Source organism: Macrosteles quadrilineatus, unplaced genomic scaffold, assembly GCF_028750875.1.
Source record: "Macrosteles quadrilineatus isolate MER2022 unplaced genomic scaffold, UCM_ALF_1.0 Scaffold_165__1_contigs__length_239483, whole genome shotgun sequence".
NCBI lineage: Eukaryota > Metazoa > Arthropoda > Insecta > Hemiptera > Cicadellidae > Macrosteles > Macrosteles quadrilineatus.
The window spans coordinates 43,023-57,268 of record NW_026542758.1 but is presented as its reverse complement, the minus strand read 5'-3'; the positions used below and the strand labels follow the sequence as shown (position 1 = coordinate 57,268).

General features: G+C 36.2%; 1 long non-coding RNA gene across 1 annotated transcript; it reads right to left on the bottom strand.

The window, feature by feature from the left end:
• Positions 1 to 1,422: 1,422 nt before the first annotated feature.
• Positions 1,423 to 5,668, bottom strand: LOC128982198 (uncharacterized). Its single transcript, XR_008489543.1, has 2 exons — positions 5,548 to 5,668; positions 1,423 to 3,547 (listed from the first exon to the last, which is right to left on the bottom strand). It is a non-coding gene; the product is annotated as an uncharacterized LOC128982198 (long non-coding RNA).
• Positions 5,669 to 14,246: the final 8,578 nt, after the last annotated feature.

Here is a 14,246-nt window from a genome sequence, read left to right as displayed (position 1 = left end):
GGAAAAGCTCAAACATCAAGTTACAAAGCTTTGCCTAATTGAACAGCCTACATTTTTAGGAAAAGCTCCAAGTAACTTAGGCCTAGGCCCTAGGTAAGCATAGACTATACAATAATTTTCAATTTACTTGTAGAAAATATAGAGAAGATCAATAGACTTGAAGGGCATATAGTTTTAAACAACTAGGGGGTACAGTTTCTTAACTGGGCTATGCTAATATCGATTGGAATGCTATGCTAGGGAACTGAGGAAAGAAAACACTGTAAAGCTGCTGGGCTTCACCCTTGACCCTCAGCTTGATTGGAACGATCATATTGAAATCCTGTGTGGTAAGCTAAGTCGTGTAATCCATTTGCTCAGACGGTTGAAGGCTGACATGCCATTTGAATTTGTTCGACTTGCGTACTTTGCTTTTTTCCATGCTCATATTCTGTATGGCACTAGGCTCTGGGGTCACTCCCCTGGAGTGCAAAAAGTCCTCAAACTACAGAAGAAAGCTGTCAGGGTCTTGTGTGGAGTCCATCAGCTTGAGCATTGTAAACCTCTGTTTGTTCAGCATGGTATAATGCCTGTACACAATGTATTTATTTACCAATGCCTGTTAGAGATTAAGAACAATGAATCAGCTTTTCCATTGGTTAATAATGTTCATCATTATAGCACTAGGAACAATGAAAATATTTTTAGAGATAGAGTTAGACTAGATTTAACTCTCAACTGCTTTCCTGTTGCAGGAATAAGGTTCTACAATGCCTTACCCATAACTGTAAGACAACTCTTACCGAACAAGTTTGCGACCACACTAAAAGCTTGGATGCTTGCCAATCCTTTCTATTCCATAAAAGAGTTTTGGAATGCACAGCTTGTTACTATTGGGTTGAACCCACAGTAGTCCAGTAGAGGTATTACAAAAATGTAAATTTATTTAATTTTCTCTGCCTTGCATGGCTTGCAGCATGTAGTTTTCATTTTTTTTATTATTTTTAGTTGCATGCATTGCTTTGTATGTTTATATTGATTGAGATCCTGCATGTTTTTTTTTTTTTTTCAGCTTTTAATTTAATTTTGTTAGTCAAGAATGCTAGAAGAAGCTTGGCATGTTATTTATTGTATTGTTGACGTAGCCTATTGTCCTGTATGCACTGAATGGCCTAATAAATCATTTGAATCATTTGAATCATTTGATTGAAACTATCGATTCGATTAGTAAACTTTCATGCGATTTTTTCACCATCAGCAAGTTTGGTTGGTTAGGTTAGGTTATGATAGTTTAATTTTACAATAGTTTATATTTTAAAATATTGATTATTAATCAATATTTTCAATTCGATAGTTTCAATCGATATTAGTGTAACGGTCGTTTTCTTGTTGGAATACCTACTGCTACTTTGGGTGACGTAGCTCAGGAATGAAACTCAGCACTCGCTTACAAAACCCAACTTTATTAAATACTCAAAACAACACAAAGAACACAGAGATAACTAACAATCAAAAAGGTAGAGTAGACTGGAACTGTATAAATAATTTAGTAACTTAAACCCCAATTTGGAAAAGACTCTAAACCCCAATTTTGAAAACCCTTAACATTTTCTTACCTGGACCCAAGGCCAAGGGCCTTGGGCTCCAGCTCCCCCAGCAGGACCCCGTCCTCTGGTGCACCACACCAACACTACCCACCAAAACTGACCCCTTGATCAAGTGCACTGGCTTACTTAAAGCAACAGCCTTCAGTAGGTCAGCACAACAAGTTATTAACAACACTACCAGCCTACTCACACAACATTGCCAAACACTTCCTCTTCACAATATTTGACCCTCCTATTACATCCCCCCATTTCCTCCAGACGATGTCCCCAGCGTCTCAACTACATAGATATATCTACTCAGAGAGAAAACAAAAAATAATAACAAAAACTGATAAAATCTTTTAAAATTGTACCTAAACAAAATTAAAATAAGGTTTAGGAGGGGAAGAACTGACCAACTGTTCGCGGACTTCCTCAGCAGTTGCGTCGATAAAGCCTCCTCGAACAGTCGTTGGTCTTCAGATGTTTGACCACAGCCATGTCTTCTGCGATGTCTCCCACTTCGGTGTCTATAGTCTGTAGTCCATCCAGCGTTCCTTGACAGCATTGATGATGAATCGACTTTGGTTGACGATGATGTTGGACTGCTTTTGCCATTGATTGAGTGTACTGCAGCCTGAAGTTCTCCTCTTCTTAAAAGCCCTTGCCCCCAGCAGCGTTTCCCCAGTTTTCATTGAATTTGACAAAGTCTCATCCTCCGATCACAATGTTGAAGATAACACATGATAACACGGCAAATCATGAAGTTCTTGTAGCCTTGTCTACAGTTGGTCAGTGGGGATGGGTAAATAGGAAGCCTACACAAACATATAACTCACAAATACAACATATAATTTATAAAAAAAACCCTAGACTTTTTAAGAAATTCTCAAACTCACATGAAGAACAAAACAAAAATCATTAAAACAAAAATTATTGAAACTAAGAGAAGTGTTTGGAATGTGTTACCTTAACAAATTTGATACGATTAAATAACAAAACCTTTAATAATTTCTGACTGATTTACTTTAGATTATTCAAATATGACCTTTTTAAAGAATTCTAAACAAATAATGAGTTTAACAGTTGTCTCTAATTTCTGGTAATTTGCAATTTAAGTCTGAAAAAATTAAATAAACAATTTGTCTCACACTAAAGTCCCTGATAATTAAAAATCTAAAAAAAACAAAATATATCTCAATAAAATATTCTTTTAATACATAATCTGTCTTGTCTTCAAAATTTGCCAGACTGTTAATTTTACTAGAGGAAACTATTGCAACATTTAAAACATTATTTCCCAATACAGTTGCCACCTTTGTGAAATATGATACAATTTATCTCTAAAATAGTATAAACAAAGAAAAAACAAAACAAAATCATCTTCCAATAAAATTAGACTTCCCCATAGCATTTTTAAAACACAAACACAATTTATCATTGTCAAAATAATAGTATAAAATTTTCAAACTACCCCATTCAATATAGCTTACATAATTTATGTTTAAAGGTTTACCAACATTTTGGTCATTTCTCCTCATAACATTGAGTGAAATTATGTTTGCTTACATATTAAAAACAAGTTAAATTTTAGCTTCAATGTGTTATATCAAAAATACACTTAAAAACGGCGTATATAATTTTCCAATGAAAATGCATTAAAAAAAAATTGCTGGAAAAAATGATTTGGGCCCAAATCGTTACAATCAAACCCGTAAGCAAAACCAATTTCCCTTTTAAAATTTCTCCAACAATCTATCACCTGTAAAAACAAAAGTTTGTTCCCAAAATAAAACATTCATGCATTGCTGATTTCCCAAAGCAAACTCTAGAGCATCAGTATTAAAAGGTAAACATTGTAACAAAACACGGTCAGCACTCAGCAAGGTCAGGTCACAGAGAGGCCATTTACACCACGCTCAGCATTCCTCAGCCTACAAACATGCTGACTTCTCTCACCGCAACTTTGCTCGTGCTATACTCTGAAATATCAACATATAAACACCTACTATAATCATTAACCGTATTAACCATTCGTAAAAATCCCCATCTGAAAAAAAAATTAATTACTACCAAATTAAAGTTTAAACTCAAATATATTTCTAAAACAATACACCATAATACACTATGAATAATTAACTATCCCTCATACTACTTCTATAAAATATAATATATTGATCCACCATTCACTGCATCTACTGCGCATAAAGAGCTGAAACAGAATAGTTTGACAACATGTGTCCGCCACATTATTCGCACAATATACACTCTAGAGTAGAAATAGCAGGTCTGCAACCACAGAATCACATCTTCGAGAAACCTGGGAACTACAAGATCCCAGATTCAACACAAATTTAACCAGGCAAATACACACACTTCTGCACAGCAACAACATCTGAAACACACATTACACATGTGCACCCAGCACAGGACCAATAAAAACCTTGTACAGCTAGCACATAGCATACAGCACAAAAATACCTCGTGCACTCAGCACATAACACAAATTCACCTTGTGCTCCCAGCACGTAACAAATGAAAACCCTGTGCATCCAGCACAACACATACCTCGTGCATCCAGCACGCAATGCTTAACAACCATGTGCACTCAGCACATAACACAATTTCTCTCGTGCTTCCAAACACAATACACAATAAACTCAAAGAACACATATCAAACTCACGTGCAACCCGCACATGACGCTTAGAACACTCGTGTAACCCAACACGAACACATATCGAACTCACGTGCAACCCGCACATGACGCATAGAACACTCGTGTAACCCAACACGAACACATATCGAACTCACGTGCAACCCGCACATGACGCATAGAACACTCGTGTAACCGAACACGAACACATATCGAACTCACGTGCAACCCGCACATGACGCAAAGAACACTCGTGTAACCAAACACGAACACATATCGAACTCACGTGCAACCCGCACATGACGCATAGAACACTCGTGTAACCAACACGAACACATATCGAACTCACGTGCAACCCGCACATGACGCATAGAACACTCGTGTAACCCAACACGAACACATATCGAACTCACGTGCGACCCGCACATGACGCATAGACTCACACAAAATAACACTGTAAAACTTCACATTTACGCCATTCCAGCCGTTCACTGCTGTCCCAAAACACACTGAACTCCCAAAAAACTGATTAAAACTGCACCAAAGTGGTGATTACAAATAATAAAAAAAAAAAAAATGTATATTCAAAAACAAAATTTTTCTTCACTAAAAGAACCCCAAAAATTAAAGCCAATAATTTTTCTAAGAGGTACCAAGATCGAAGTTTTGTAAAAAATTACAAAACTCCCGGCGCTTCCATCACCTTGAAACGGTGGTTTTCTTGTTGGAATACCTACTGCTACTTTGGGTGACGTAGCTCAGGAATGAAACTCAGCACTCGCTTACAAAACCCAACTTTATTAAATACTCAAAACAACACAAAGAACACAGAGATAACTAACAATCAAAAAGGTAGAGTAGACTGGAACTGTATAAATAATTTAGTAACTTAAACCCCAATTTGGAAAAGACTCTAAACCCCAATTTTGAAAACCCTTAACATTTTCTTACCTGGACCCAAGGCCAAGGGCCTTGGGCTCCAGCTCCCCCAGCAGGACCCCGTCCTCTGGTGCACCACACCAACACTACCCACCAAAACTGACCCCTTGATCAAGTGCACTGGCTTACTTAAAGCAACAGCCTTCAGTAGGTCAGCACAACAAGTTATTAACAACACTACCAGCCTACTCACACAACATTGCCAAACACTTCCTCTTCACAATATTTGACCCTCCTATTACATTAGCATAGCCCAGTTAAGAAACTGTACCCCAACTAGGCCTAAAACTAAACTTAATGTTCGTAAGGCAATGCCCCACTTTTGAATGAGTGTGTAAAACTACTCGATTTTAAGAGAAGAGCAAGTTTAGGGTAAGATTGAAACTTACTTCCGAATTGAATTGTTTTACGACTTCCATCTTGACTGCTTGAACAAACAAAGTAGAGATGATTAATTATTCTTGGCCAGTGGTGGAATAAGTTGTTGTCAAAGTGCAACAGGTTGCAACTGCAACAGTTTCAACTCGACAACAGTTTAATTAAACAGTTGCAGACAACAGGTTAGCTTTAGTTTACAGATTGTCCGGTGTCCGCTAGAAGCGATACGTATACTATGTTGGGCGCAGCAGACCGTTCTAACCTGTTTCAAGAGTTGCAGACAACAGTTTAGCTGCAGCTGCGTTGGCGCTTCGTAGCCTATCTGCAGCCGAGAACCGAGAACTGTTTCGCGTGGTACAGACGATTCTTACATGTTTCAAAGAGTTGCAGACAAAAGGTTAGCTGCGGTAGCGCTTCGTAGTTGCAGTTGCAATTAATTATGAGAAATGTTTTGGGCTCACCTTTGACCTGTTTCACAATTTCACTCACTTCTCGTTGCTGGAAATGAGGACGTTTGATTAAAGTGTTACAAAACGGGATAGTAAAATTGTGGAATAACAAAACTTATTTTAATACTGCAATAATCTAAGAATAAAGAACAAAATAATAGTAATTATTAAAAAAAAAAACACATAATATGTAGATACAATATTTTGTGTTAACTAAATAAAACAATAATGTAAAAAATAAGAAAGAAATGTAGGAATAAATGCAGTACGGTAGTAAAAATAAATTAAACTAGCTGTACCCGCGGGCTTTGCCCCGTTTAACTTCATAAGTATTCGCATGGCTCAATTACGTCCTGGTTGAAGTTCGTTCGCTACGCTCACTCACCTTTAGGTTGGAGCTCGTTCGCTGCGCTCACTTGCCTTCAGGTTAGCTCGTTCGCTACTCTAACTCGCCTCCAGGTTGAAGTTCGTTCGCTACGCTCACTCACCTTTTAGTTGCAAATTAGCTGTTGTCATAAATTAAAAAATAATAATATTGCTGCACCCTGTTGGTAATCCTTGTAACTTTAATGCTATATATCATTGACAGCTAGAAGTGAGAACTGATCCAAACAGCTGTTCGTTATTTCATAAAATGTAATAGTAGCCTAAACATTAGGAGAAAACTTGACAAAAATCGAACAAAATTGGGTTTTTGATGGTTCGTTATATTTTTTCAAAAGTAGTTAGGCCATATTTTAATAGCCAAAGACACTCTCGCCAATTCAGTGAATACAGAAAAATAATTGGAACCTTGATCTGTACTCTAGTTTTCAAGGAGTAGGCCGTGTAAAATGACATTTTGGCGTTACAGGAGGTGTCACAGAATGGACAAACAAACAGACATACAGACAGAAATTGAGATAAGACTCGTTTCGGCTTTCTTAGGCTATGAAACGTAAAAATAACCAAAAACTGCATGATTCTAAGCAATGTACAGACAAAACTGTAATTTTATTTATATAGATGAAAATCACATGTGATCATTGTCTGCATTTCACGCGCAGCTATTTACAACTGCAACAGCCAGTCGTACCTGCAGCACACCCCAGAACTGTTTCATTTAATTTGCAGTTAAATGTTGCCAGTAGTTGTCAAAAACGAAAGCGTTTACTGTGCAAGTGTGCAGTGCACCAGCGGCGGCGCGGCGCCGTTCTGCAGCTGTTTAAAACAGGGTGTTTCGCGAAACAGTTTCAGCTCCGAAACAGTTTCAATAAAACAGTTGCAGTTCTTTTGTTCCACCACTATTCTTGGCTTAAAGTCAAATGGGATTAAAAACTTAACTACTTTCCATATTACAGTTTATGGCATAACAAAGTAAAAACACTGTCACATTCACTATTCACCCTTTCGCCCGTGTTAAAGACGCCATTATTATTCTGTCTGTAGTGTCTGTGCGTGACTAGCGACTAGACTAGCTAAGCTAGACTCTAGCTTAGCGACTGGTGAGCACTTTTTCACCTCAAATTAGTTGACGAATATCGATACTGGAAAATCGATACTTTTACCGCTCGATTGGCTCGATTGTTTTAGAGTAATCGAATCGGAATCGGAGTAAATTTTATTGGTTTGACTGAGACTGACTTAAAGCACGATTACTAGAAAAATACCGGTATGGATCATAAACATTAAAAAATGACGTTTTTGGCCCGAAAATAAACATGATTTATCATTGCTTAAATGGAACTAAAAGAGACCCCTTGAGCTGAATAAATTGATACTAAATAAACTGTTACATTCAATTCAATACTCTCTTGAGTACTATAATCATTTCGACCTCCAGACAAAAAATAAGATTAATGAAGGAATCATGAATAAAATTTCTAAGAACTGCGAGCAAGGTCATAATTCTCCAGACAAAAAATAAGATTAATGAAGGAATCAGGAATAAAATTTCTAAGAACTGTGAGCAAGGTCATAATTTTGTAAATTTTTAATTCATCATTAAGCTTTAAAATTATTAGTCTTAAGCAAGGAAAAGAGTAAATTACACTCCCTCTCAGGAATGAGGCATTTTGGCATTTTTTACAAGAGCTGGGTTGATACTAACAATAATAATACAAATTAGGTAATAGAAATGGCTTCCATCTGCCGTCTGATGATATTCAGTTTTGATTAAAACAAATTCTGGTCAATGAACATAACCTTAGCAATAAGCTTTTCAACTGTTGACATTGAATTTTATTCCCATTACTATCTACTGATAAATAGAAACAGAAGAAGAATTTGTTCGTAAGGTATTAACAAATGTATGTATTCTCTTAAAAAATTGACATTACGTCCCTAGGCGCTACAATTATATGTTCTTTCCTAAATCTACCATTATTAAATTCAAACTGTCAAGTCACAAGTCAAAGGAGAACGGGAATGGATGGAGTGGGAGTGGACTATCGATGTCGCGATGTACTAAATTCTAAAAACAATCGAGCTGTAAAAGTATCAATTTTCCAGTATCGATATTCGTCAACTAATTTGAGGTGAAAAAGTGCTCACCACTTAGACTGCCAGTAGTGCCAGTGCAAGTCCGAAGGAGACCTTGCCGTCAGACCGTCACCGCTCTTTTTTTCGTCTGTCTAGAAACGGGACAGCGGAATTTGAAATCGGAACGACGCTTCCCCCACTACTGCGCTGTGCCGAACGCTTCCGAATCTTACCGAGCAGTGCCGAACTTAAACGTCAAATTCGATGCTGTCTGTCGCGTGGTGTCAACAATGAATGTATGCCAGTTTTGCGATAAGACTTTTGTTAATCGGTGGGTTTTGTCTAGACACCTTCGTGAAGTTCACGAATTCATTGAGGGGGAAAAGAATATACCGAAAAATAAATACAATTTGCAGCGTATGCAACAGTGCATTTAGTAGAGCGGAAATAGAGACACATTTTGCAGATCTGCACAAAATTCAACTTGTCAAGTCAGTTTTTAGTTTTTCTAGTGCGTCAGATTTCTACACTTGGAAAAGCAAGACGGAGGAAAAGGAAAATGTGTTGTTCACAAAACAAACAGGACAGAGGATTCTATCTGGTAAGAAGAGAATTGATTTTAAGTGCAATAGATCGGGAAACTTTGAACCTAAGCCTATATCCGGCAAAAGAAAAAGGGAAACAAAGATACAGGGTTCCTGCAAAATAAATGGTTTCTGTCCTTCCTCAATAAAGGCAACGTTTTTTGAAAGTGGAAATGTCGAAGTAGAGTACTGTGAGACTCATGTAGGCCACACTTTTGACCTAGCTCACAAACCATTGACCTTTGATGAACGTCAAGATATCGCCGGAAAAATATCAAATAAAATTCCTTTTGGCACAATACTTGAAGAAGTTCGGTCAACTTTGCAACCAAACTCGCTAAAAAGAATACATTTACTGACGAAACAAGATCTGTATAATATTGAAAAAGAATTCGGTCTTAATGAGACTATGCGTCATTCGAACGATGCCATTAGTGTCGAAGCATGGGTACAAGGCCAAAAGGGTGAAAATGACTGTGTTTTGTTATATAAACCACAAGGGGTTGATGAAACTGCCACATTCGCCAAGAACGATTTCGCTCTTGCAATAATGACTGGAGAACTTTTGAAAAAGTTTGGTTCAGACTGTATTTGTATTGACAGTAAATTGACAACCCGGAGAGTTTAAAAGTAGCTGATCAATGCCTGAAAAACCTAGATGCAAAGTTGACATCGATAAAACAGAGGAATACTGCCTTAAAAGTAAGAACCAAGACCAAAAAGATAAAAATCGAGCCAACTTTCCGGCCTACACAAGAAGAATCTCAGCACATTGCTTTAAGGGTGTTTGGACGCGAGCAGACACTCACAGTGAGATGCCGTAGTTCCCAGAGTCGCCACGCGGCGCGCTGGGGGTACCGTTCGGAGGCTGCTGGAACTGTGTGTGTTAGCTGGGGGTGGGATGGGTGGGTGGTAGGGGGGAGTAGGGACGGCCGCACCTTCCGCACCAACGCCACAGCCACAACCACACCACACCACTCACCAGTCACTAGTCCGTCCCTTGTACCTGAGTGCTCGCAACTACACAAGGCTCTCGCGGCACATGCAGCACCATTAGCCAAGCGATATAAAAGTTAAAATTGGCAGCCAACGTAAACTCTGTATAGACATTTTTCCAATTGGTCATTATTTATTTATATTATTAGTTTGAAGAACATGCATTATGGTTTTAAGTAAGGCCTATGTTCATTTTTAAAAGTAAATAAGATGTTCTCTCATTTATAACAATTAAACACTATAAGAATGAATGAAGATGTTACTAAACATTATAAGTGAATGCAGTATTGAAAACAGTAAATATTTTTTCATTGATGTTAAACAAAACCAATGAGTTAAACCCAGAATAAACTACTGTATTTGCTAATGTTTGATTAAGGCTTACAATAAAATATAGTAAACTTAGAATTCACAAGAGAAATGTATTTCATCAAAAATAAACAATAAGAATGGTGATATTTTTTATAATGAAAACCTTAAAAAAGTCACAAACTTGAAGGCCTAATTAACTTTTTTCGTTTTTCCTGGGCCATGATTATGTAGTCAGGGTCTCTAACTCTCATTTCCCTTGCAATTCTGCTGTCCGCAATTTCAGGCAACATGCAGTCCATGTAAAATCTTGTCAGTTTAGGAAGCATTACTTGACGCCACAACTCACTATCAATATAGATCCTTTCGATAAACAATTGTTTAGTCGCCGTATACACAATCAGATCACACCACTTCCTCCCAGTCACATTTAGTTGTCCCTGAATTTGAAAGAAATAATTGTGCCTTTTCTTAAGACTTATTTCTTCCTCCTTGTTTATTTCTAAGCAGAGGGTTTTTTTTTTCTTTTACACATTCTACCAAAGGAGCCTTCACTGAAGGTAAACATTTTACCTCAACGAGCCCTTCGTCGCCAACTAATCCGTCCGGCGAAGCGCCCAAAAATGGATATGCGTTATCAATAAATAGGCCGCATTCTTTGACAACAACATTTTGCTCTTCCTCGTATTTAGATATGGCTTCTTTTTCATGGAGTCTTCCAAAAACAACTGCTGCACTGTTCAGGTTTTTGGGATATAGCAGGTTCTTGACCAGGTTGTGGCACGGTGTATGGTCTTTCCGTTTTACGATTTGCCCAAATTTCGAAGCAGTTAACCTATTTTTTCTTTTTTCCTCCCAAAGGCTGTTGTTGTGTTGTCCAATTGTATCCTGCTCAAGATTTTCACTTTCTCTAGCATCCAGCATTGTTGCTTAGTACAGGGGTTGAACCTTCAACTCCAGTTGCTTAACCAGGTAGGCTAAGATCAATATTAAGACTAGTTTATTTAATCCATAACTTTAAACAGTAATACATTATTGTATTAACTGTAGTCTTATTATTAATAATTCATTTTAATAATTTTTCCCCAATTTGTATTTAATTTATATAAATGTCATCATATTTACTTATCATTTAATTTAAAACAGATTGTAAATAAAACTTTGTAAACAAATTTATTTAATAATTTTTAATCATTTGGTAATAATCAACCATCAATTATAAATTAAATGAAATAGTAACAGCTGACACATTCTTATTTTCTAAGTTAAAGTTCTTGTACTTCACATTTTTTTACTGGCCTTGAATTTTCATAATTTGAGTATTTACTTGAACAGAAGTGAATAAGCATGAGTATTTACTTGTACTTCTAAAAAGCCTTTCCAAGGAAGTATATACCCTCAGAAACCTATAAATTTGGTGTGAATAACCACCAGCAAATACTTGCCTATAGAGTACTTGTTTTTCAACTAGTCATCAGTAACCCATGCTTGTTTAAGTTTACTTGTTGATAAATGCATGTAACACATTCAGTATAGTGTAATACACTTATTTAAATTATGTATGACTCTAGTGATTTCCGCAAAATAATGCTTGGGTTGAAGATGGAACCTTTGTGGTATTCCTTCGTTATGTTCAAGCTATTTGTTAATGAAAATCCATCCACAAGTCTCAATAATGCAAAACCTTCACATTTTACATGTTTAAATGAAGACCTTAGACCTTCAATAATAATTAAATTTGTAATTAATTATTTGTAATTAATTTGTTAATTAATTTTGTGTATTTATCATATATAGCCTATAATATATATATATATACTTGTACTGTATAATGTTTACTTTAAAATGGAGTACATACTTGCAAGTATACCCTCACATCCGATAGATCAGTATACCATCTCGCATCTCATTTAGGAAGTATTTACTTGCAAGTAAAGAGTCGCTTTTATTCACAAGAGATTACTTGAACGATGAATACTTGCAAGTATTTACTCGCAAGTAAATACTTGCTGTACTTGTATTCACTCGGCCCAGTGGTTATGCTAGTGAAATCTTTTACTGAAATAAAGTTTTTGAACTTGAACACACACACTGACATCCCAGATATTTTCACAGAGATACTGGTACCTACAAACATAAACGTAGACCCATGCTGAGTAACTTGTGACACTGACAAACAAACAAAATAAACAAGTAGGCCTATAGAAAATTCACAATAAGATATTTCTCATTTAAAATAGCCTAATTTTTATGTTCATTTTGTTGTTACAGTTTCCAAGATGAAGAAAATGTTGTAAATAAATGTAAATATTATTTGTGTGTGTTAGTGTGTATCAATATAATATGTGTTAAATTGTCGCTTTTGAAGAAGAATTTATTTTGAAGACCAGGAATTTTAACACGAGGTATGTTACTAGTTTTAAAATGTTCACAGCTGAAAATAGGCCTACCTGTAAGCTATAATTTAGAACGACATGGAATTAAACTTTTTCTTTCTATACTTTTGTTATTTAAACAGTGTAAACAACAAGTAATAATAGTTAGGATTTTTATGTAATTCATCTTTATTTGGACTTATATAGCTATTTGTAATTTTTACTTTCTCCCCCTATACCATAGTATATGGAGAAAGTATTGTTTTCGTCAAAATTTTCGAGTTTGAGTTTTGAGTGGATATATTCGTTTTGGGTCCCCCTGGACTCAAAAAAGTGGTTTTCGAAGTGATGTCTGTGTGTGTGTGTGTGTGTGTCTGTGTGTCTGGATGTGTACAGAGCTAGAGACTACACCTGTGGTCCAATTTCGATGAAATTTGGTATGTAGGTTCTAATCAATGGTATCTCCAGGCGTTTTTTTCACTTTTTTCACACTGAAATTTTGATTTGTAATGGGGATTTTCCCATAAGAACCCATAAAAATCGGAAAAATCGAATTTTCTCAAAAATGGCCCGAACGATTTTGATTAAAATTTAGTATGTTGTAGCCCTTTAAATTCTGAACAAAATGATACAAACCCCATTTCTCTAAAAATTACGGTTCAAAAGTTATGGTAAATTATGTTATTTTCCCATAAAAACCCCATAAAATAACAAATACCCCCGCCGCAGCAAACCTGCAGACTAAGCGAATTTCCATTTGCCTGATTGGATTTACACTAAAATGTCTCCTTAAAAATATCATATTTATTCCCTAAATAGAATCAGTTTAACACATACTTAGGTTTGCTGCAACAGGGAGGGTAAAAGTGTTTTTTTTTATGTAAAATGTTAATAGTTAGTAAGAAATAAAAACATTTTCCAAATTTGGGCAAAATAGGCCTATGTTAATAAACAAGTAAACTACAACAGTTTACTTATTCTCCATAAGAATAACATGGGAATTTTAAATTTACAATTTTTTGGAATTTTCTCCGTAACCATTTGGCGCATTATAACGCTTCAATATACTAAATTATTTGTTTTTTTAAGCTCTACAAAATAGTTTGGAAATAAATTGCAAAATTTAATGTTTTTTGGGTCAAAAATGGGAAAAACCCATTTTTACCCCATAAAAGCCCCCGTAAACCCCCGTTCCCATGGTCCGATCATGCTGGTTCGCGAACTCGTTCGAATAAACGTAGGTTTACACGTTTGTACCAAATTTCATCAAAATCGGATCATTTTTGCTCGAGTTATCGCGCTAACGGACACATATATATATAAATATATATATATATATATATATGAATTTGAATGGATGGTGTTTTTGGCCTCTAGGGACCTCAAAACGAAAAAAAAAATCGGTCCCGGGTCCAGGTCTTACCATGAGTACTACGGTAATATAGCTTATTCCTTATATGGGAAATTCGCTAAAAATAGGATTTTTAAAAAAAGTCAGGTTTTTATTTAACATAGTATGTTATGGTCCTTACAACTT